The following is a 27,064-nucleotide window of genomic DNA, read 5'->3' as shown; positions in this document are numbered from 1 at the left end:
ATTTTTAATGCAAAAAGAACACATTTGACATCAACTAAGAAATTACTCGTAAATTTACGAACATTTTAAGGGAGAAAAATCAGTAGTTTTATTCATTGCTTGTCACCATGTGGCATAAATTTATGAACTTCATTTTTTAAAGAAATATATGATTAACATTTTCAGACATAATTGGTAAATTCATATTCTTAGCAATACCATACTTCGTAAATTTACGAACTATTAAAACTTTTCAGAAATACTTCATCAATTCATATATTATCAACCAAATCTTACTTCGTAAATTTACGCACTAGTAACAATTTTCCGAAATATGAGGTCAATTCATATTTTCTTAACAAAACCATACTTCGTAAATTTACGCACTATTATATATTTTCAGAAATACTTTGTAAATTCATAGATTCTTAACCAAAAAAAACTTCGTAAATTTACGCACTATTAAAAAAAAAACAGTCATAGATTCTTAACAAAACCATACTTCGTAAATTTACGCACTATTAAAAACTTTCAGAAATACTTGGTAAATTCATAGATTCTGAACAAAAACATACTTCGTAAATTTACGCACTATTAAAAACTTTCAGAAATACTTGGTGAATTCATAGATTCATAACAAAACATACTTCGTAAATTTACGCACTATTAAAAACTTTCAGAAATACTTGGTGAATTCATAGATTCTTAACAAAACATACTTCGTAAATTTACGCACTATTAACAAAATTCAGTATTTGGTGAATTCATAGATTCTTAACAAAAACATACTTTGTAAATTTACGCACTATTTACCATTTTCAGAAATACTTGGTAAATTCATATTCTTCTACATAAAACCATACTTCGTAAATTTACGCACTATTAAAAATTTTCAGACATAATTGGTTAATTTATATTCTTAACAAAACCATACTTCTTAAATTTACGAACTTGTAAAATTTTTCAGAATTACTTTGTCAATTCATAGATTCTTAACCAAAAAATACTTCGTAAATTTACGCACTATTAAAAAAAACAACAGTTATAGATTCTTAACAAAACCATACTTCGTAAATTTACGCACTATTAAAAACTTTCAGAAATACTTGGTAAATTCATAGATTCTGAACAAAAACATACTTCGTAAATTTACGCACTATTAAAAACTTTCAGAAATACTTGGTGAATTCATAGATTCTTAACAAAACCATACTTCGTAAATTTACGCACTATTAAAAACTTTCAGAAATACTTGGTAAATTCATAGATTCTGAACAAAAACATACTTCGTAAATTTACGCACTATTAAAAAATTTCAGAAATACTTGGTGAATACATAGATTCTTAACAAAACATACCTCGTAAATTTACGCACTATTAAAAAATTTCAGTATTTGGTGAATTCATAGATTCTTAACAAAAACATACTTCGTAAATTTACGCACTATTTAACCTTTTCAGAAATACTTGGTAAATTCATATTCTTCTACATAAAACCATACTTCGTAAATTTACGCACTATTAAAACTTTTCAGACATAATTGGTAAATTCATATTCTTAATAATACCATACTTCGTAAATTTACGAACTAGTAAAACTTTTCAGAAATACTTTGTCAATTCATATATCCTTAACAAAACCATTCTTTGTAAATTTACGCACTACTATTTTTTTTCAGAATTACTTCATCAATTCATATATTCTCAGGAAAACCTTACTTCGTAAATTTACGCACTATTAACAATTTTCAGAAATACCAGGTCAATTCATATATTCTTAACAAAACCATATTTCGTAAATTTACGCACTATTATATTTTTTCAGAAATACCCCGTACTTTGTCAATTCATTTATTCTCAAAAAAATCATATTTCGTAAATTTATGCTGCATTAAAAATTTTCAGAAATACAAAGTCATGTACTTGGTCAGTTCATATATTCTTAACATACGTCGTACATTTACACACTATTATATATTTTCAGAAATACTCGGTACTTAGCAAATTCATAGCAAAACCAGACTTCCTAAATTTACGCATTATTAAACAATTTCAGAAATACTCGGTGAATTCATAGATTCTTAACAAAACCAGACTTCGTATATTTACGCACTTAAAAAAAAACAGAAATACTTGTTTAATTCATAGATTCTTAACATAACCATACTTCGTAAATTTACGCACTATAAATTTTTTTCAGAAATACTTGATAAATTCATAGATGTCATCATTGTTGGTATTTGTACGAACATTTTCAGGGAAAATGTCTTTTTTTTGCATTAACAATCAACATTTTTGATATTTCGTATTAATACGAACTATTATTAACTGTCATCTTTGTTCGTATTAAAACGAACATTTTCACAAACAAAGTCATTTTTTGCGTTAAAAATCAACATTTTTGATACTTGTATTAATACAGCTATTATAAATTGTCATCATTGGTATTCATACAAACATTTCCAGGGATAAAAAGTTTTGTCACTAAATATAGTCAGTCGCGAGAGAGCCTAGTCTTTTTTAAGGAGAAATTTGCACAGATTTTCTACCATATTAGTGTCAGATACTGTTGGATTGTTTGTGGATTTCTTGATGAGTTCTTGAACTAGATTGTCAGGTTTTACAACAGGCAAAGTTTGCAATTTGAATTTAATGTCTGGTGCAACATGACTTTCTGACCCATCAGAGCCTTCAACATCATGCTCTTGTAGTACCTTTACTTCTGCAGCGTCGGCTTCAAAAGCTTTTTGCTGAGAAACAACTTGAAGATTCGCTTCTGATTATGCCTTTTGTTTCAAAAGAGCTGCTTCTTGTTGAGTATATTTCAGTTTTATCTTGGCAGATTCGGCTTCTGCTTGTTTCAATGCGATGAGTTCACTTCTACGGCTAGAGGATCTCGAACTGTGTGTCTTCACACCACCATGGACAGAGTTTGGCTTCATGCTGGATATGACTTTTTTAAATATTGATTGTTTATTTTGGTCAATCTTTTCCAGCGCATGTAACTTTGCTTTTTCCTGTAGCGACATGTCTGTAGTGAGAGCCGATAATTCTTTAAGACTTGCTTCACTTCACATTTTTTAAGTACACTTCAAATTCGTCTTTAACTTTTACGTAACTTTCATAGGTAATTGCTGTTCAATCAGGTTAATTTCACCAACATTACTCTCATAAGTTAAACTACTTACTATGCACAAACTTTCAGTCACTTTGCGCCATGAAGCAGAACAGCGCTTCCTAAAGTCATCAATTCTCTCTTCATAAAGAGCCCTTCCTTTTGCAGAAAACGGACGTACATGCCGTGTTGACATACAATAAACTTTCTTAAGCCGGTTGAAATACAGATGAGACTTTAGTGCGACAAATTTTGAACGTGGATTTTGTTCGATGTCCAGTACCAGTCATCTCCATCTGCTACTAGCAAAGTGTAGGTCAATTTACTTTTCTGTTCTGGAAACAGATAGCGGACCGATCGTGTCGAAAAAGAACACTGTATGTGGTGGTATTCAGTATTTATTCTTAGATTCAACTCAATGTATGTGGTAAATTGCTGCAATAAAACAAAATAACAGATGTTTAGTTCTGCAGTAAAGAACAATGAAAATGATGTATTGTAATAAAAAAATACTTTAAATGACTGAAAAAAAGGTAAAACGTATAGCCTATACCTAAGTTATAAACAATGACATAGTTACGAAAGCAAAGCTTTGGAAATTACCCTAACATATAGGACATATAGCCTCAACTGGGTCGAAAGGGTAGGTACGACGTAATTTGGGTACGAATAGCATTTACTGCAAAAACCTGAATGAATGAATATACCTCATAAATAATTACTGCCTTAACAAAATAAAAGTTATATAGCATTGATAACATGTGGAAACTTAAACCATGCGGGGCTATTAACCGGTATAAACGTCTTAAGAAAATGCCGAAATAGCAATATCGGCAAACGCCTCGATTTAAAATTCGTAGGTGAACAAACACTGATATATCCAAGGGAAGTAAGCAGCGCAATATTATACGGTTACATATGATCGATATAGCCAGCACACAGGTTTTGTTAAAAATGTATACAAATTGCTAGTATAATTAGTTTGTTTCTCATTGATTGTGTTTTGTTGTTTGACAATACATTTTTAAAAGGATAAAAAAAACAACAAAGATATGACATAGAAAAACAAATTTTGCTTTCGTGTTCGCTGGGTCGTCTGCACTGAGGAAGGTATAGCGTCCATGACCTTAATTTATGGAAGACATAGTTGTAAATATCTTTGATCTTCATCAGTGTTTTTGCCAAAAATTATATACATGTACTTAAATTAGTATTGAATTCAGTATTTATTAAGATGGCTGGTCTTCTGATAAACAAGAATTGTAATCAGGCCTTCTTGTTTAAATTAATCATGTTAAAATTGCCAGAAACCAGCTTTTTATGGCTTTGTACTTTTAAATAAAATCTACCAATTAATCGCTTCTTACAAATAATGTTTGAAATTAGCAGGAAATGATTTTCAGTGCGCAAATATTATGATTATGCATTAAATAAGTGCAAGACATATATTGAAGTATAAAGAATAGGCAATAAATATATATTGCTCCATTTTTTCTATCTATAATGAATAGGCAATAAATAGTGCTCGATTTATTTCTATTTAAACAGGGGCGTAGATAATGGGGGGGGGCAGGGGGGCGGCCGCCTCCCCCCCCTAATATTTCGGCTAGTCATCGTTATATAAATAAACGTAAAATCCCCAAAAAATCGCCGCCCCAAAACCAGTATTTTTGTAATCACGCGCCGTCAGTGCAGAAGCCATGTGTCCCCTCTCCGTCTGCTCTGAGGTTGCCAATAGTGATGTGTCATTATCCCTTGTTAGGTGTCATAAACTAGGGGCCGTGGTAAATGTCATTGCGTTAATTGTTTTATTGTTCTTTTCCGTGATTGCACTGTCGGTGTTTTGATTAGAGACAGGCGATTCTTTTAATTTAAATTGATCGCTTTAATTCAAAGGTAACTGCCACTTAAAACAATTTTGAGTAAATATACGCGTGAAAAACAGTAATTAGTTTGAAAATATGTTTGTTCTCTAAGTATATCAGTTATTATTTGATTAGACATCATTGAAACAATATCATATATGTAATTGTTTAATGTTCAAAATGAGTATTCCTAATCAGCCTCGAAATTTTGAGTTTCCTAAGCGTACATTCGGGAAGAAAAAGCCAGAACAGCGTTCATTCCAATCTTGTTGGTTTGATTCCTTCACATGGCTCCACTACGATGAGGTATGTATATAAGTATTAAATTTTAATTTGCGATTGTTCTTATCTTTTATGAACCTAACGTTGATCTAAATACAAACGAAATTTAGAAAAAAAAGACACAACATACAAAAAATACTCGTATTGTAAAAAAAAATTGTTGCTTAATAATGCTTCTTATTATTATCATTAATATTTAACACAAAATTTATTACAATGTTATTCTAATCAGAGCCGGGACCTTGCGTTCTGCCATCTCTGCATGGCGACCAAGAAGTTGGGCAAGATCGGCAACACGAAGGTGGACGGCAGCTTCATCAGTGACGGCTTCTTCAAATGGAAAGCGGGTACGGAGAAGTTCCGGAAGCACGACGAAAGCGAGTGCCACAAGAAGGCGGTCGAGCGACTGGTAACGCTTTCCGCCACGACGCGTGACGTGGGAGAGGTGCTGTCAGCGGGGCACGCTAAGGAGAAGGCCGACAAACGGAAGCAGCTGCTGCAAATCCTACGCAGCATACGGTTCCTCGCATGCTCGAAATGTGGATACATTATTTACTAATCATGTCATATTGTATTGGTTGTTGTGTATTTTCATGTGGACGAATGTCAAACGAACCTCTTTATGTTCCCAGTACAGAAACTGGACCGACCCCCCCCCCCCCCCCCCCAATGTTGGGAGGTTATCTACGCCCCTGATTTATAATGAATTGGCAATAAATAATGCTCTATTTTTTTTATCTATAATGAATTGTCAATAAAAAGTGCTTGTCTTTTTTATATATAGTGAATTGGCAATAAATCGTACTAAACATTTTTCTGTTACAATGGATTGGCAATAAAGAGTACTCAATTAATGTATTTTCTTTCTCAAATAAAGTGTACAGACATCGGGACTAAATAATGAGTTGACAACATATAGGGTTAGGGCTTTCACTGAAGAAACCAATTTATTGCTTATTCGTTAAATGAATTGGTAAAAATGCTAATGAATTGGATTTCTCTGATTTATTACCAATTTATTGACAATTTTGGTACAATTTGCTTAAGATTTTTTTGTTTGGGATAGTGTTTATTTCTCTCAAGTTACAATTCTCAGCTCGTTTTTTTGTTTGAGTACAATTGCAAAAACACAACAACTCAGCTTTGTTCAAATAATCAAGTATGATATAAACATTACTGTGTCCGATTATTTTAACAATTACGTTCCCAATTATATGAAAAATCCGAATTTATATAACGCGACGCTGTAAACTTATTTCCATTTTTAGTAAAATATATTTGTTATTAATTATTATTTAATTGACAAATATTAAAGGCCACTAATAAAAAAAAACAGTTATCAAAGGCAAATTAACATATTAAAAATAACAGTGACCAAATAACAACATGAACTCACCACAGAAAGATTAAACAACGATATTTATTCGCTAGTTTATCAAGAACAGAACAGAATATTTATTTGACTTAAGCATAACAAGCTTATCGTTAATCGTTCTGTTCAGTTTATCAAGAACACTGTTTGTGTGGTATTCATGAATTAATTAAAGCGCATGAAATTGTAACGTAGCGGTTTAGCACAAATTGTTAAGATACTGTTTCTTCGAAATCACATCCTTGTATACCAACAACAACAACAACAACAACAACCTTTATTAGCATATAAGCATAATACAATGCTTTTTTGCCACAAAACAGAAAGTTACGCAGTGTGTGTGTTAAACATACATTGATTCAATATTCAATAAGAGAAGTTTACAAAAAACAGTAGTACGTACAGCAGTAATCAATATAATTATATCATCAACTGTAATACGAGGAAAATGTAGAATTATTTTAATTATACAAACATATTCAATGAAAAAAATAAAATAAAAAATAACATGGCTATGTCTTGTAGAAGTTAACAATTATAACTGATTGTCTATATTATTACGCATTTCATTAGCATTGAAAATATATTTAGCAAGGCTTATTATGTCTCTTTTATTTGCCGACTGCATTAGAAAGTCAAATTTATTGAACGTTGATGGCCACCTTTGAAAATATGATTTTAAATGTTTCTTTCTAATTTCTCTATATAAAGGACAAACAAGTAGAAAGTGATACTCGTTTTCTATAGCGTGTCCGTTGCAAAACTTACATTTTCTATTATCGCGTAGTATGTTATTATAACGACCTCTTTCGATTTCTAATCTATGTGACGATAATCGAAATCGTGTAAGTGATGTTTTGTATTTCTTATTTGTTATAAAATCAAGATATGGTTCTAACTCAAAAGTGTTTTTAAATCTACAATAGCTCATGAGTCTAGGGGAATTATTTATTTCACTATACCAGCTTTGTTTGTAATTATCTAATAAACGTTGTTTAATTGTATTGTAGATGAATGTTTGATCGGTTTGATTTATGATAGTTGTTTGATCCGCCCATATATTGCTTAACCCAAGCTCGTCAAGAGTGTTTCTTATGTGTGACGCCCAATTTCGATGGTTGTATGTGATATTTTGTTGTGCATCGTTAAATATCACAGAGTATATTGTTTTTGTGATACTGTTATCACTTGATTTAAGTATTTTTAACCAATAGCGGAATATTTGTAATTTGCGTATTATGTATAGCGGGTATCGTCCTAATTCTCCGTACATACCAGCTAGATTTGTAGATTTGTTTACTTTTAAGATTTTTCGAAGTAGTTTTGTATGTATTATTTCGATTTCTTTACCTTTCGTAAATCCCCATACTTCTGCTGAATAGTGTAGGGCTGGGGTGACTAGTTTATCAAATAGGTTTAAAATGTTCGCGTGTTGAGAATTCGTATTGATTAATAATAGTGAAAAGTTTATGTAGAGATCTATTTCCACGTTCTGCTAGTGTTTGGGCTGTTTTATACCAGTTACCATTCTTAAATAGTGTTATACCTAAGTACTTGAAAGATGTCACTATTTCTAATAATTCCCCGTAGAGGTAAAAGTTATAATTTGTATGGCGATTACTTTTTTCAAAGATCAAGACCTTTGTTTTACGTGTATTAATTTTAAGTTGAGATACTATGCAGTAATTTTCAATGTCATTCAACATTGATTGTAATGATGTTGGTGATGTCGAAAATAGAACTTGATCATCTGCGTATGATAACAAGAAAAACTTAATGTCGTTAATCGTTATAATTCCTTCTATGTTTGAGTTTATGTTCTCTACCATATCATTGACCAACATTAAAAAAAGTATGCTTGAACACGGGTCTCCTTGTTTTACTCCTGTATTAGATATTATATGATCGGATATTTGTGATTTCATTTTAACGGCTGCCTTAACAGAAGTATACATAGCTCGAAACGCGGATACAAATTTGGTACTAATTTTTTGCGATATCAGTTTTTGCCATAATAGTGCACGGTTTATGCTATCATAGCATTTAGCATAATCAATGAAAATGCAGTATAATTTTTGGCCCGAATTTAGTACTTTATTTATTAGACTGTTTAGTATAAAAATACAATCTACAGTACTTTTGCCTTTTTGATAACCGTATTGGAATTCAGATATTGATTTGTTTGATTCGCACCATTTGGTTAGTCGGTTTAATAACACTTGTGAATAAATCTTTGATATTATATTATTTAGGGTTATTCCGCGATAGTTTTCTGCTTGATTTGGGTCACCACTTTTATAAATTGGTGTAATGTAACCTAGTCCCCAATCTTTCGGGTAATTTCCACTTTCAAATATGTTATTGAATATATGTGTCAGATGTGGTTTTATGATGGTGTATGAAGCTTTGATTAGTTCAGCTGGTATCTGATCCGGCCCGCTTGATTTTCCGTTGTGTTGTGTTGATAATGCTTGTTGTATTTCATTCTCTGTTATCGGGGAGTCAAGAAAATCATTTGTTTCGCTGTTGCTAGTGTTGTCATGAATATTGTCAATGTTTTCATTGGACATGTCGTTTATATCATTACTATATAAATTATTGAAATGTTCATACATGTTTTCTATATTGATGTTTTCGGAAATACTCGCGTGTTGTTTATGACATTTTTTAATATTTTTCCAAAAAATTTTAGGCTGTGTTTTAGCTATATTAGTTAACCGTGCCCCTTCTACGACTCTATAGCGGTGTTTTGCTTTTCGTCTTACATCGTTATATTTTGTTCTGTGCTGAATAAAATTGTGTCTGTTTGCATCAGTTTTACTTTTATTGAAAGCATTTTTTGCGTGTTTGAAATTGTCTTTTGCATTTTTACAGGTTGAATCGAACCATTGTGGTTTTTTATGTTGCCTGTTGTGCGAATTTATTTTTATTACTTTGCCGAATATGCATGCACTGTTTTCTTGAAGATATTTAGTCAAAATACTAGTTTTCTCATCTACCGTTTTATTTTCATCAAACAATGTATTTAAGTTTTGAATTGTATTTTTTATTAACGTATTAAATTCATTAATTTTAGATTCGTCATACACTATTTTTTTAGTTTCTGTTGTATTAGATTCATTAATATTAAATGGTGTCTTTTTGGTGTGATTTTTCATATTTAAACTAAAATATAGAGCTGCATGGTCAGAAAATTCTGTCCAGTCTAGAACTTCAAATTCTTTAACAAAATTCCGATCGAGCGAATCCTTTTGCATTAATAAATAATCCGTTACACTGAGGCCACGTGATGAACTGAAAGTGTAATTCCCATGTTTATCTTGCGCTAATCGACCGTTGGCAATAATGTGACTGGTGATTTTGCACATGGAGATCAAAGCGCGACCTTGAATGTCAATCACGTGATCTTGATTCATGCGTTTAGGAAAACTCGTGGGCGTAAAGTAAGAGTTGTTTGTATTTAAAGTGGTATCGCCATCTAAATGTTTGTCATATTCTAATATGTCTGATAAATTCCCAGTTCTTGAGTTTAAATCTCCAACAATGTATGTAAGGCCTAAATTACAATATTTTTCGATGCCTTTTTCTAATTCCTCAAAAAAATCAAAATTACTAACTTATACTCAACAGCCACACATCTACACTCACTCACTCACTCACTCACTCACTCACTCACTCACTCACTCACTCACTCACTCACTCACTCACTCACTCACTCACTCACTCACTCACACACTCACTCACTCACTCACTCACTCACTCACTCACTCACTCACTCACTCACTCGTATTCATATCACCTACCTTAATCCCACTCTTACCACTCTTATTTACACAATGATACTCACTCATTCACTGACAGAATACATGTACTATGTTTTACCATAAATGTGTTCATTGTATTATATTGGATTTTTATTGTCTCTTATAATTCAAATTTGAATGGCCATTTACAGTTGTTGTAATATATGTGTTTTTATATCTTGTATATACTATGTTGTAAATGTTAATGGATGAGACTGAAATAAAATAAAATAACAAAATGTAGTGTAGAAATTGTAACCGGGACTACGGAAGCGCTTCGAGCCATCAGAAAATATGACCCTTGCGAATCCGAGAAAAACGACCAAAAAAATGTATGTATTACAATAAAAGCAAATGGTACTTCGAGGAGACTTTGAGTCAATCGGAAATTCGAGCGAATTGATTACAAGCCAACGAGATTCGACTTCAATTCTTTAATTTTGTTTATTCGCATCGAGTATTGTATCTGTTTATCAAACATTAAAGTTTAGTTAAATCTATATATCTTGTATGACGGATAATTCGGGAAGACATGCAGTTTTATGAGGGCCATAAATAATCAAAGTTCGCAAGCTATTACAATTTTGGGTCCGAGTTCCTTAAGAACTCCACATGCCTCCTATCCACAAAAAGTGGCGCACGCACAAAGTGAGCTGATAACATCGATGATGTCTCGTGATCTTGGCAACGGAGTGTTATTTAATTCTTTTGACACAATCTCTTAATGTTTTGTGTCTCCAACTTATTTTTTTTTTATAGAATGTGACCACCTGAAATATGTTCACATCTTTTCTTAAATAACTTATCAAAATAATCTAACTAAATAATCTTTAACATTTTTCATTTCATAGATCACAGTTTGAATACTTTTTTAAAAATATTAAAACTTATATACCTTGATTGTTTTATATGATATTATTTACAACCGATATTGAATATAATGTAAGTGGCTGAAATGTGTGTATATTAAGACTTGGACAGTTTACTGTTCTTAACCTGAACAGATAATATCTGCAATCAACTTATAACTGCAAATATTGAGTAATACAAACAAAAAAATACAAATGTACATGCAAACTTGTTCACACTTCGTTTAGTTGTCGATTGTTTCCTATTTAAGTGTGGGAATATTTTATATCTTAATTAAGTTAATTAACCTGTAAGTAATTTTTGACCGTGATACAGGTACGTCCACTTGTAAAACCAACGGTTTTTATCTGTGGTTTGACAACTTCACATTTTTTCTGTTAAAATGGAATTTATTTGACGTGCGCCTTCCAATGAAGGTGCATTATATATATAATAGAAAATTTGGAAGATTTCCACTGTATATCGAGAGTTATATTAGAATGATTAAAAACGTTTTGACACTTTACTTGGTTTAACATGAAAATAGTATTTTAAACACCATTTAACCCTTTCCCTGATAGACCTCTTATCTGATCTGCTACTCCAGGCCAATACCAGTCCTGCTGTTCTGATAACAGTGACTCCATATACAGCTGATAAGCCTGACTACACCATCTCAATAGGGTTATTGGGAAAATAATGGAAACATTCTCAACTGTTACACCTGTCTTGTTTAGGCTTAATTTTCACTTAGTTTCTTGCATTTCACATCATTTGTGTCAATGTAAATATTGTAGAGAAATAAATTCTCATTCCAACCATATAAATTTTAAGTCTGTATTCTTATAAATAATACGAGGATATAAGTTATAACAAGTAATACAAGCGTATGCGAATGCAACAAGTGCAGTGAGAACCCCACCTTAAAATATTGAATTGTAACATTAAGAGATTAATCTTTTGATTTGTCGGCATTTTGTTTTTATTTCAGACTCCATGCAGTTTTCAGATCATAATCTCTGTGCTTTATTACCCGAACTCGTTAGTTTCTGGACACGTGTGCTACTGAAAAAAGCCACCGGGATTGCGTTTTATGGCCCAAACAAGCCCAAAGTGTCTAGTATCCCGTGTGTTTTATCCCTAAATGTTAGATAAGCACATGCATTATTAATTATTATGTTGGTCAGTACAAAAGGCATACTGAAAACCGCCGACTGCGTCTTTGTTTTATTGCTCAATCAAGCAGCGATAATCCAATATCCTGTGTATTACAAAAACACCAACTTTAGATTAGCACGTGTCGTCTGTCAAAACCATGATTTTATATGTCAGTAAATATATTGAAGTAATTCTCGTAAATGATCTCGGAAACGGGACTTGCTTTAAACATTTATCATCACGATATTAATTTTAATAAGATAAATGAGAACCAAACAAACATACACAGACAACATAAAATATAAATAATTATGACAAATTAAATGGAAAAAAAACGTTGGTCTATTTTCGAAAATCACTTTTACTTTCTCCCAATTTCCAGAAAATGACTTGTACATATTGCATAAAATCTAAATATAGATGACGCTGTTAATTGGTCGTTGTAAAAGAATATTCATGAACTGTACACGGCACTTTGCGTGCAATCAGATACAGTACAATAATTGTTGCAATATTGAAGGAACTAACATATGAAAATGATACAGCGTTTATTACTTTTATTTTATTCAGGAAAATGTCAAAATCATTTGCGAGATGCCCCAATACTTAAATGGAAATTCACTACGAAGCTTTTACGTTGCTGTCTGCGCTACGCAGTTTTTGTTATAAATAAATACACCCACGCCTATTTTCGCGCTCTTTTTGTCCAAACAAAGACCTGACACGAAAATATCATGGGCATATACATGTATTTATTTCTGGCTACAATTTGTAACAGAACAATAACTGTACACGATGCGCGCACACCACATTATGTTATTTACGCTAATTTGAATACCATTGTCCCGATTGGACACCTATTTCATCAATTCTTTAAATAGAAACATATGCCGAAATTTATTTGACACTTTAGAAAAATGTCGGATGTTTGTGTTTATGAGTTTTCTTGAGCACTTTTGTCGTTAATATCAATCAGAATTTGCATTTGAAAATGGACATTGGGAATATACGGGATTATCGGGTAATGGATAGACACGGCCAAATTCGCATGTATGCGGTAATCGATAGAGACGGTAATAAACGCATGTATCGGGGAATCGATAGACTCGGGATTATACGCATCTATCGGGGAAAGGGTTAAATGATCAGTTGAATAACAGGAGAAGTGCCCCCCCCGGAGAACTGCCCCCCCAAAGATTTTTCACTGGGGGGAGAACTGCCCCCTCACTGTTTTTTATAGGGCGGAGAACTGCCCCCCTGCTGATTAATAAGGGGCGGAGAACTGCCCCCCCCCCTGTCAGAATTGATGACCCGGAGAAGTGCCCCCTAATTAAAGAAATTTCGCGGCGATATATAAAGCGAGTATTATAATGACAATAACGCCAGTAACTTTCTTGCTATTATGTCTGGAAATTGAGTGAAATTTCAAAAGTAATATAAAGTTGTACAAGTAATAAAAGTTATAAAACGGCAAAAAAATACCTGCCTCGGCATGGACGTCGCCATCTTGATAATCACGGGATTTTCGTCTATGTGAACAAAGAAAAACAAATCACTTTTTGCTAATAAAAAGTTTTCGCGGCTGAATTATTTGATATTTTCCCCGTAATTAAAACAAACAATTAGCATGCAATTTAATCCATCCTTATGCAAGCTGAAAACAATAATTTATTTGTTTGTTTTCGCCAATTACGGATTTGGACGGTTCAATATAATAAACCCGTATGCGGCTTTATTCAAAGCTAACAAGTTCTTAACAATAAAGGTCGGTCCGGTCTACCAATTAAAAGATCGCGGTGCTTATCGTTAACGGTAACAAGTTCTCTGCCTGCCTAATTAGCTGCTAATTAAAGCAACTGTTACCGATTTTGTTTGTTGGCATGTCGACATGATCTGCTCAAAATGCAAACTGTTGCCGTAATATGTGTTATGTGTGTATTTATGTATGTTATTTTGTATGACACATGAATTAACTAAACAACATAAATAAATTGATTATAAATTCGACTTCACTCTACTTTTTTCTTCAAGTCAGCTTAATTAATGCTTTGCCTATTAATTTCCTTTTTTATTCGTAAATTTACGTTTTTTTCCATGGGTCAATACTATCTTTATAATGTAAATTAATTCCGATGTAACTTTTCCTCCATAAGTACTGAGTTGCACGTCTATATTTAGTTGCGACAGTTGGCCAGTATTAACACGCACGCGTTTCCTGTGTGGATCTCGACTATGTTTCGCGCTCTTATTAAAACACGACTTTTACATGGCATTCATGTATAGTGAGTGGTGCAGATGCGCACCAAGGGCCTTAAACAGTATTATCACATGCCTCTAGACAATTTGTGTTATTCAGTTCGATAAATGGTAATATACTTGTACTGAAATTAAATTGTTACCGGATAAAATGTGTACGGCGATAACGTAAAATTACCCGTAAGTATTGTTTTCACTACGTTACTAATAACTAATATGACACCGGGGGGCAGTTCTCCGCCCCTACAGATTTGATGGGGGGCAGATATCCGCCTACTAAATTCTGACAGGGGGGCAGTTCTCCGCCCCTACCGATTTGATGGGGGGGCACCTCTCCGCCACCTTTAAAATAAGGGGGCAGTTCTCCGGGGGGCAGTTCTCCGGGGGGGCGCTTCTCCGGATACCTTTCCCGGTGCCGCCCAGGTTGAAGCAGGTCAGCAACCCGGCAGAGTCCCGGTCAACCCCGGACTAGCTACAGTTTATCCCGGTGAAGCCCCGGCAGAGACCCAGTTGTCGTCGGTAATGCCCGGGGGGAGCCCCGGTGAAAGCCGGCAGCGTTCATGCAGAGCCCCGGTATACCGTAACTCCACCGACACTCACCGGGGCTATACCGGCATCATACCCTGGCAGAGCTACGGTAACGCCCCGGTTTAACCACGGTCGTCGCCGGTAATGCCCAGGCGGAGCCCCGGTGAATGCCGGTGGCGTCCTGGCATGGCGCCGGTTCACCGATGTACCGTAGCTATATCGGGACTCTGTCGGCATTCACCGGGGCTCCACCGGGGTAAAACCGGCGACAACCGGGGCGTTGCAGTAGCTCTGCGGGGGTCTGTATGGGCCCCGGTGGAGCTACGTTGCCGTCCCGGTTGTTCCCGGTGCCGTCCCGGTTTTTTTCAAATACTTTAATACTTTACCGATGAAGCCCCGTTTGTTCCCTGCTCATACCAGTCGTCCCCGGTGAAGCCCCGGTTCATCCCGGTAGAGCCCGGATCACGCACCGGGGCTCAGCCGGCATCATAGTGAGACTGGGCCTTAAGAAATCGACTTCGCAATATCTATATTAGCAATGTTTTGCTAATTAAAATTTACGTGGTGGTCGGGAATTTTTCTGGCTGGGTTACACAGATATATATTTGCAAAATACCTTTATTGTCCCACAATTAAATATGGAAATTGGTCGGAAATATATTGTTCAATATCGAATCCCGGACAATCGCTCCTATGCTAAATTTGACAGGGCGGACAGTCGCTCCTACGATGTTTTGACAGGGCGGACAGTTTATGTTATTATGCCCATGCATACCCAGGAAACATTCGTTGCGTAAAAAATATACACAAAAACATCACGAATAAATAGAGACTGCACGACTTTGTTAAATATTTATGAATTTATATAAAAGGTGTAAATCTTGTGAGCTATTATATTCCGAAAGATCACCAATAATGTCCTTTCGTATGTGGTCGACTTTGGCGTATCATTCGTATGAGAGGGGATAATACAAAAATTAAACAAAAACACATTTCGAGTGTATATATAAAACGAATCACCATACAAAACAATCTTTAAAGAATCTGATTTTCTGACCTAGTTTTGAGTTATTTCACACGCGCTGTTTATTTTAGATATTTCACACGCGCTGTAAACGGTTTGTTAAATTTTACAGAAAGGTAAGTAATAAATTGTTTATCTAAACACTTTTTTTCTAGGTTTATCCCGCTTTTATTGTTACCGATATGTATAATAAAAATAAACAGCGGATTTCCTTTTATGTTTAGCTATTCCAGAACTTATAATAAATATATGAAAATAGCATCTCCATTCTGTATAGATAATTGATATGACTACATTTTTTTAAATAACTCTTAATACATGATTATTTACAGTTTACGTTCTCAAAATCATGATGCTTTTCCTTCGATATTTTTACAAAAGAAATGTACCTGTTAAAATGTAACATATCTCATGCAAAGAATCTTTATATTGTTTATTTCTTAAACGATAGGCGTTACTGCTTAAGTTGAATAAATATTTTGGTTTGGTGATTTGGAAATGTAATTCACGCTTCCTTTTGAACTTGCGTAAAATATGTTTTGCAATAAACAGAAGCTTTTTTTTATTGAATTATCATGTCTAGTGTGGAAATTAAACACCTTACATCAAGTATACAATAACGTTCATATACTGTCTCTCTATTCTCTTTTTTTTACTTTAAATTACTGAATGTAAAATAATTGATACATTTATTTGAAACAGCACAACTCAAAATATAATGCATATGTTTAAATCTGTTAACGGATCTAAATGCAGTCTGTAATATACTGTTCATTATCTCAATACATATTTTACTTATAATTATTATCGATCTTGTATTTCTGATTACTTTCTATGAATTTGGTTCAGTGCGAAGTAGTAAACAAGCTATTAGAATCTTAGATCACAGTTCCTTTAGAACTCCACATGCCGCCTATCCACAAAAAGTGGCGCACGCATAAAGTGAACTGATAACATCAATGATGTCTCGTGATCTTGGCAACGGGGTGTTATTTAGTTCCTTTGTCAAAGCCTTTTGTGTTTTGTAACTCCAATAAGATATTTATTTCCCCATTTTACAATTCTTATCTAGTCGTTTTCGTTACATTATTTAAATCGCAAAATTAAACACGATTCATGCTTAATGTCAGTCATTATTGAACATGTGTTTGTAAGCGTTTAAACAGTTATATCCGTTATATGGTATATACATGTACTCGTTCTAAATTGTATTTCATTTGTGCTTTTTGCGAAAAAAATAATTATGACTGGGGCGGGTCCATTTAATGTTTCTATTAATTTCAATTAATTATAAAGTTTTTTTCTTTTTAGGAGTAGATCTCAAATGTTTTAAACACTGCAGGATAACACTAATTTTCATTGCGGTTATAAACAATTCGAAACAAATAATTACTTTCGTATATCAATGATATTTCCATACGCAGGAAAGCATATGGCAAAATGACATACTTATAATTGGGCCTAATCTCAGGTACAAGCTATCAATACATATTTAAGGAATGTGGTTTAGTGTGGGTTATATAAAGTAAAAGCGCGCATACTATTATTATCCTTGACCCGAGTTGCCTTACATCTCAAACGACAACCCACTAATTAGGTTGCACACAATCTATAAAGCTAAAAAGGTGCATGGCTTACTATCTTTGGAACATTACGTTATTAAATAATAATGATATTTTAACAATTTTATTGTTTTGAACATCCAGACAGTATTTTGTTCTTTCTCTAATGATGATGATGATGATGATGATGATGATTATGATGATGATGATGATGATGATGATGATGATGATGATGATGATGATGATCTGGATGTTCAAAACAATGATGATGATGATGATGATGATGATGATCATCATCATCATCATCATCATCATCATCATCATCATCATCATCATCATCATCATCATCATCATCATCATCATCATCATCATCATCTTCTTCTTCTTCTTCTTCTTCTTCTTCTTCTTCTTCTTCTTCATCATCATCATCATCATCATCATCATCATCATCATCATCATCATCATCACTTGGGAAAAAAATAAGAACGGAAGTCTTGGGTAATAAGAAAACCCGCATCTTACAGAAAATAAGATCCATATAAACAAAGCTATGTACTGACACGTCTCTTACTAAGAAACTATTATCTTGTTCATAGTTAACCGTTGTTTAGTAATGAATATCACCAGGGAAAGTGCATTTGATTTTCAAACTGTTATATATATTGTCTTACATGTAAAAAATAATTATTATGATCCAATTTAACTAATCATGTATCTAGTTGTTCAAAAATAACTATGTTATTTCTAATTAATTAATTTCGCTTAATCTGTGTTTTTTTCCATATATCAAGATTTTCAATTATTCAAATGCATCATCTGTATATGAAAGTCGATGAAAACTTCAGTTCATTATAGATTAAAAAATAGAGCATTATTTATTGCCAATTCATTATAAATAGAAATAAATCGAGCACTATTTATTGCCTATTCATTATAGATAGAAAAAAATGGAGCAATATATATGTATTGCCTATTCTTTATACTTCAATATATGTCTTGCACTTATTTAATGCATAATCATAATATTTGCGCACTGAAAATCATTTCCTGCTAATTTCAAACATTATTTGTATGAAGCGATTAATTGGTAGATTTTATTTAAAAGTACAAAGCCATAAAAAGCTGGTTTCTGGCAATTTTAACATGATTAATTTATACAAGAAGGCCTGATTACAATTCTTGTTTATCAGAAGACCAGTCATCTTCATAAATACTGAATTCAATACTAATTTAAGTACATGTATATAATTTTTGTCAAAAAAACTGATGAAGATCAAAGATATTTACAATTATGTCTTCCATAATTTAAGATCATGGACGCTATACCTTCCTCAGTGCAGACGACCCAGCGAACACGAAAGCAAAATTTGTTTTTCTATGTAAATGAACATTTCTTTGTTTTGTTTTTTATCCTTTTAAAAATGTATTGTCAAACAACAAAACACAATCAATGAGAAACAAACTAATCATTCTAGCAATTTGTATACATTTTTAACAAAACCTGTGTGCTGGCTATATCGATCATATGTAACCGTATAATATTGCGCTGCTTACTTCCCTTGGATATATCAGTGTTTGTTCACCTACGAATTTTAAATCGAGGCGTTTGCCGATATTGCTATTTCGGCATTTTCTTAAGACGTTTATACCGGTTAATAGCCCCGCATGATGTAAGTTTCCACATGTTATCAATGCTATATAACTTGTATTTTGTTAAGGCAGTAATTATTTATGAGGTATATTCATTCATTCAGGTTTTTTTCAGTAAATGCTATTCGTACCCAAATTACGTCGTACCTACCCTTTCTACCCAGTTGAGGCCATATGTCCTATATGTTAGGGTAGTTTCCAAAGCTTTGCTTTCGTAACTATGTCATTGTTTATAACTTAGGTATAGGCTATACGTTTTACCTTTTTTCAGTCATTTAAAGTATTTTTTTTATTACAATACATCATTTTCATTGTTCTTTACTGCAGAACTGAACATCTGTTATTTTGTTTTATTGCAGCAATTTACCACATACATTGAGTTGAATCTAAGAATAAATACTGAATACCACCACATACAGTGTTCTTTTTCGACATGATCGGTCCGCTATCTGTTTCCAGAACAGAAAAGTAAATTGACCTACACTTTGCTAGTAGCAGATGGAGATGACTGGTACTGGACAGCGAACTAAATCCACGTTCAAAATTGGTCGCACTAAAGTCTCATCTGTATTTCAACCGGCTTAAGAAAGTTTATTGTATGTCAACACGGTATGTACGTCCGTTTTCTGCAAAAGGAAGGGCTCTTTATGAAGAGAGAATTGATGACTTTAGGAAGCGCTGTTCTGCTTCATGGCGCAAAGTGACTGAAAGTTTGTGCATAGTAAGTCGTTTAACTTATGAGAGTAATGTTGGTGAAATAAACCTGATTGAACAGCAATTACCTATGAAAGTTACGTAAAAGTTAAAGACAAAATTTGATGTGTACTTAAAAAAATGTGAAAAGTGAAGCAAGTCTTAAAGAATTATCGGCTCTCACTACAGACGTGTCGCTACAGGAAAAAGCAAACTTACATGCGCTGGAAAAGATTGACCAAAATAAACAATCAATATTAAAAAAAGTCATATCCAGCATGAAGCCAATCTCTGTCCATGGTGGTGTGAAGACACACAGTTCGAGATCCTCTAGCCGTAGGAGTGAACTCATCGCATTGAAACAAGCAGAAGCCGAATCTGCCAAGATAAAACTGAAATATACTCAACAAGAAGCAGCTCTTTTGAAACAAAAGGCAGAATCAGAAGCGAATCTTCAAGTTCTTTCTCAGCAAAAAGCTTTTGAAGCCGACGCTGCAGAAGTAAAGGTACTACAAGAGCATGATGTCGAAGGCTCTGATGGGTCAGAAAGTCATGTTACAACAGACATTAAATTCAAATTGCAAACTTTGCCTGTTGTAAAACCTGACAATCTAGTTCAAGAAGTCATGAACAAATCCACAAACAATCCAACAGTATCTGACACTAATATGGGAGAAAATCTGTGCAAATTTCTCCTTAAAAAAGACTAGGCTCTCTCGCGACTGACTATATTTAGTGACAAAACTGACTTTTTATCCCTGGAAATGTTTGTATTAATATGTAAAATGATGACAATTTATAATAGCTGTATTAATACAAGTATCAAAAATGTTGATTTTTAATGCAAAAAATGACTTTGTTTGTGAAAATGTTTGTTTTAATACGAACAAAGATGACAGTTAATAATAGTTCGTATTAATACGAAATATCAAAAATGTTGATTGTTAATGCAAAAAAAAAGACCTTTTCCCTGAAAATGTTCGTATAAATACCAACAATGATGACATTATGAATTTATCAAGTATTTCTGAAAAAAATGTATAGTGCGTTCATTTACGAAGTATGGTTATGTTAAGAATCTATGAATTAAACAAGTATTTCTGTTTTTTTTTTAAGTGCGTTAATTTACGAAGTCTGGTTTTGTTAAGAATCTATGAATTCACCAAGTATTTCTGAAATTGTTTAATAATGCGTAAATTTAGGAAGTCTTGTTTTGCTATGAATTTGCCAAGTACCGAGTATTTCTGAAAATATATTTTAATAGTGTGTAAATGTAAGACGTATGTTAAGAATATATGAACTGACCAAGTACATGACTTTGTATTTCTGAAAATTTTTAATGCAGCATAAATTTACAAAATATGATTATGTTGAGAATATATGAATTGACAAAGTACGGGGTATTTCTGAAATAATATAATAGTGCGTAAATTTACGAAGTATGGTTTTGTTAAGAATATATGAATTGACCTGGTATTTCTGAAAATTGTTAATAGTGCGTAAATTTACGAAGTAAGGTTTTCCTGAGAATAAATGAATTGATGAAGTAATTCTGAAAAAAAATAGTAGTGCGTAAATTTACGAAGTATGGTTTTGTTAAGGATATATGAATTGACAAAGTATTTCTGAAAAGTTTTACTAGTTCGTAAATTTACGAAGTATGGTATTATTAAGAATATGAATTTACCAATTGTAGAAGAATATGAATTTACCAAGTATTTCTGAAAAGGTTAAATAGTGCGTAAATTTACGAAGTATGTTTTTGTTAAGAATCTATGAATTCACCAAATTAATACTGAAATTTTTTAATAGTGCGTAAATTTATGAAGTATGTTTTGTTAAGAATCTATGAATTTACCAAGTATTTCTGAAAGTTTTTAATAGTGCGTAAATTTACGAAGTATGTTTTGTTATGAATCTATGAATTCACCAAGTATTTCTGAAAGTTTTTAATAGTGCGTAAATTTACAAAGTATGTTTTTGTTCAGAATCTATGAATTTACCAAGTATTTCTGAAAGTTTTTAATAGTGCGTAAATTTACGAAGTATGGTTTTGTTAAGAATCTATGACTGTTTTTTTTTTAATAGTGCGTAAATTTACGAAGTATTTTTTGGTTAAGAATTTATGAATTTACAAAGTATTTCTGAAAATATATAATAGTGCGTAAATTTACGAAGTATGGTTTTGTTAAGATAGTGCGTAAATTTACGAAGTAAGATTTGGTTGAGAATATATGAATTGATGAAGTATTTCTGAAAAGTTTTACTAGTTCGTAAATTTACGAAGTATGGTATTGCTAAGAATATGAATTTACCAATTATGTCTGAAATTTTTTTATAGTGCGTAAATTTACGAAGTATGGTTTTATTTATGAATTTACCAATGAAAATGTTAAATAGTGCGTAAATTTACGAAGTATGGTTTTGTTAAAAGTCTGGTTTTGGTAAGAATCTATGAATTCACCAAGTATTTCTGAACATTTTTAATAGTGCGTAAATTTAAATTTACGAATAATGGTTTTGTTAATCATATATTTCTTTAAAAAAAAGAAGTTCATAAATTTATGCCACATGGTGACAAGCAATGAAAAAAACTACTGATTTTCTACTCTCTCGTAAATTTACGAATAATTTCTTAGTTGATGTCAAATGTGTTCTTTTTGCATTAAAAATGTTCGTAAATTTACGCACTTTTTTAGGAAATATACAAGTTTGATAATTCCTGTTCATGCATTTTGATTCAAGGTTAAATTTGTGTGCAATAAAAGTGAGAAAAAAACCCCTGTTTTTCTTCATTTTGCAACGAAAAAAGGGAATATCAAAGGATATTCCCTCATAGAATTCCGATGCGTTATGATTGTACTTAGAATTTATTTAATATTGAATTATTGATTCAAAGTGAAACACAAACGCTTTCATATCAGCTAATAATTAATAATTAATTTATAAACCCAGATGAACAGATTTTTGCACCAGTTCTGAATGGAAAGGAATTTCTGTATCCACATTCAAAATTATTAACTTATTTTGTATTTTCATTTAAAACACCGTTTTTATAATAAATAAAACTAGTTTCAGAGTGAAAATGTTGATTAATTTATTGAAACTTCAAATACAACTTCCTTTATAATAATGTGATGATATAAAATCAAGGGCATACTGTCGGTCCAAGGGAGGGGGGACTAGGGTGGGGGGACAGTGGTCGACATAGTGCTGCCCCCCTTTTTTAGGCCTAGATCGAGCGCTGATAGGGTTTAATGTTTAAGATGCAAAATTGATTTAATTAGGGGGAGGGCTAATCTCTTATCTGATATTTAATATCTCAATATAACATACTGAATGGTGCAGGAAATAATAATATAATAAATTAAATTAAATCAAAATTCGTTTTAACTGTCGTGAGTCTAGTAATCAAATTAGGTAGGAGTGCTGGGACACACTCTGGGTCTTCACATAATGTGGCCCCTGGCCCGGAAAGTCACCTCATAAACAAGGTTTTCAGTAGATTTTCAAAACCAGGAGTCAAAATGACCCTAGGTCTCAAAATTATGAGGGGTCAAAATGAAAATGATAAGATTGTGGTCAAAATACTTTGGAAACTTGAAATGTTCCTAAATGCATGTTTAAGGTTTTGTAATAGCTTATTTATCATAATAATGAAGAAAACACTTTCTTAAAAGCTTTATTATTTCCATAAACGAGCATTTCTGTTGTTATTTTCAAGTTGGATTGTAGAAAACAAATGTATCAAAATGATGCAAGGCTAATTTTTGGCAGGGTCAAAAATGAAAAATTGCAAATTGCTTGCATCAACATGCAGGATTCTGCTTCAATTGAAATCACTGATAAAACTTAAAAATACACACACATTATCTATGATTATGATCATTCATTTTTTCTATAACACCCCCACTTCAGCTTAGGTAGATCACGTCTGATGGGTTAAACAATGCATGATCATCAGCATGGTTCTCAGTATCATTCCTGCCAATCCCTCTTAGAGTAATATTTTTGTCTACATTTAATCTCGATTAACATCACACACACCAGGGTGTAAATGAAAGGGTATATTACATATTTTAATCTCATCGGGATAGATTAATCAAACATTGTGGCATATTCACATTATTCAGGGATTGGCTACAATATTTTACCATTGGAAATGGAAGTGAGATATAGGTAGGAGTAATGATAGTCCAAGGGAGACAACTCAAAATTTAAAATTGTACCAAACTTTTTCCATTGGAAATGGAAGTGAGATATATCAGTAACGCAAGTCCAAGGGAGACAACTCAAAATTAAAAAATATACCAAATTTCTCTGTTTGTCCAGGAATTATAAGTAAATTCACTTCATTTAATTTTAAAAGTTCTTAATGTCTTTATAAAACTGAAATACATACTGCATATACTTTTAGATATGAACTTAAGGCATGAACATGTCATAAACATGCTTTAATGTTACAGGTTAATTAATGAATTTTATGAAAAACACAATTTAAAATAATTTTACTTAATTGATACAAGTAATAAATAACAGGCTTGATAATGCCTTGATAATTGCTTCGAACAACTTAATATTGACTGCAATGAATAATTGTCTAAAATTGCAATTTTAAACACAAATTGACGACAGTTTACACACTGTGTGACACAGTATCAAATATGGATTTCTTCTTAATTGGGTTAGGACTAGTGACACTTTTCCAGTTTTTTTTATCTTCTTTCCTGTTGCTTCAATGAAGACATCAAACAATTATACTTTGACACCAGACAATGACTGACCAATATAGCATTTGAACCTCAGTTGATTGGGCTGCATGCCACTGAGGCTGCGGCTGTTATTTATATCAATGTAATCTTACCTGACACGACTTGGCTTGTGATTCTTGACTTGACAACTATCCGAGGCACATTCACTTCCACCCAAACAGGAGGGAGGTCAGTTCAGGTCCAGTGTCTGGCTTGAATGGTATTTCTGCTGCTCACTAGACAACCACTTAACAGTCTTTCACTTCCAACTCAACAGGAGGGAGGTCAGTACATGTCCAGTGTCTGGCTTGAGTTCTATTTTTGCTGCTCATTAGACAACCACTTTTACTTCCAACTCAACAGGAGAGAGGTCAGTACAGGTCCAGTGTTTGGCTTGAGTTCTATTTTTGCTGCTCACTAGACAACAACTTTTACTTCCAACTCAAAAGGAGTGGGCCAGTATAGTGTCAAGTGTTTGGCTTGAATTCCATTTCTGCTGCTCACTAGATAACTATCCCAACCACTGTCACTTCCACCTAAACAGGAGGGGGCCAGTATAGAGTCAAGTGTCTATCTTAAGTAAAATTTCTGCTGCTCACAATATAACTGTTCCAACAACTGTCACTTCCACCTAGACAGGAGGGAGGTCCATAAATGTCCAGCATCTGGCTCAAGTTCTATTTCTCTTGCCTGCAATGATTAAGCCCCTTGCTTGCCAAAGTGTCTTCTGCACATCAACTGTGTATTCAAAACAGAACAATAATTAGCTTATTAATTATTTCCCAAAAAGGTAAACAAACCTCTGTGAATACATATTATTAATGCCTTTATACATGTTCAGCCACCACCCACCCTACAGAATCTCAAATTATGTGTGAACAACATCTAATTGACATCAACGTACCAACATTGCTACCTGATTGTTTTCGAGAGGGTGCAGGGAGTGTTTTCATCATAAACCCCCAACATATTTCAATGTTTTATTAAAGATTAATTATATCTTATTATTAAACTGAAATCATATTACAATTATCTCACTCAAATATGTTGCTATGTCTGCTCTACAAAACAAATCAGGGATACAGGATGTAGAAGTAGACTAGTGTAAAATTGTGATTTTTTTAGAATGCAAAAAAAAATGAAGATTAAGGAAAGTACTTGTGTTTTGTGTGTTCCTTGGCTATTCAAGAGCAATATGAATATTGCATTTATCAGCTAATCAGGTGTTTTCATGACTCTATTGATAGTAAAACAAAATACATCAATTAAATCAATGTGATGTCATTAGGGAATTCTCGTTCTTAATATAAACAACATCATTCACTACTTGCTTGGGTGACATAGTATCTCGTCATGTTACTAATTGCTTGGGTGACGAAGTATATCGGTATGTTACTACTTGCTTGGGTGACGTAGAATATAGTTATGCCACACCAAAAAGGAGAGTTCCCTATTGAAATAGGCATAAGGACAACTAAACTTAAAAATTTGATTCACTTATTTATAAATGTAAACAGTATTCCTTCTTCTCATTATTGACTTTCCTCATTGTATCACAGGTGTTAACAACGCAATAGTATAAGGTAAGATTTGTTTAGATTCACTGAGTTCTCAATTTATAAAACGTTGAACATGAGTTCACAAATAACTATAGGTATACTATAGACAAGGACAAAAATGCTTTATAATCGCTAAAACAAAATATAAACAAGAGATGTGTTCATCAGAAACACAATGCCCCCTATTGCGCCGCTTTGAAATATAAAAAAAATATTTATTTTTTTGACCTTTGACCTTGAAGGATGACCTTGTACTTGAACTTCCACCACTCAAAATGTGCAGCTTCATGAGAACGCCGCTTTGAATTTTTTATAATTTTTTTTTTTACCTTTGACCTTGAAGGATAACCTCGACCTTGAACTTCCACCACTCAAAATGTGCAGCTTCATGAGAAAGCCGCTTTGAATTTATTTTTATTTTTTTACCTTGAAGGATGACCTTGACCTTGAACTTCCACCACTCAAAATGTGCAGCTTCATGAGATACACATGCATGCCAAATAGTGCTGCAACAATACGCCAAAAACCGTATTGCAATATATTGTCAGTTCAAAAACCCGTATTGCAATATATCGCAATATATTGCTAACTTGTACCAAAATTATAACTTGCCAATTA

General features: G+C 33.0%; 1 protein-coding gene and 1 long non-coding RNA gene across 2 annotated transcripts in view; one reads left to right on the top strand and one right to left on the bottom strand.

Moving 5' to 3' along the window:
• The window catches only part of LOC127875190 (uncharacterized), a 195,774-nt gene that overhangs the window by 83,838 nt on the left and 84,872 nt on the right, over positions 1-27,064 (bottom strand). The window lies entirely within an intron of this gene.
• On the top strand, positions 19,321-20,597 carry LOC127881581 (uncharacterized). The gene is made up of 2 exons (XR_008050158.1): positions 19,321-19,463; positions 19,803-20,597. It is a non-coding gene; the product is annotated as an uncharacterized LOC127881581 (long non-coding RNA).

Source organism: Dreissena polymorpha, chromosome 1, assembly GCF_020536995.1.
Source record: "Dreissena polymorpha isolate Duluth1 chromosome 1, UMN_Dpol_1.0, whole genome shotgun sequence".
Classification (NCBI taxonomy): Eukaryota; Metazoa; Mollusca; class Bivalvia; order Myida; family Dreissenidae; genus Dreissena; species Dreissena polymorpha.
This window is presented reverse-complemented; position numbering and strand designations above follow the sequence as displayed.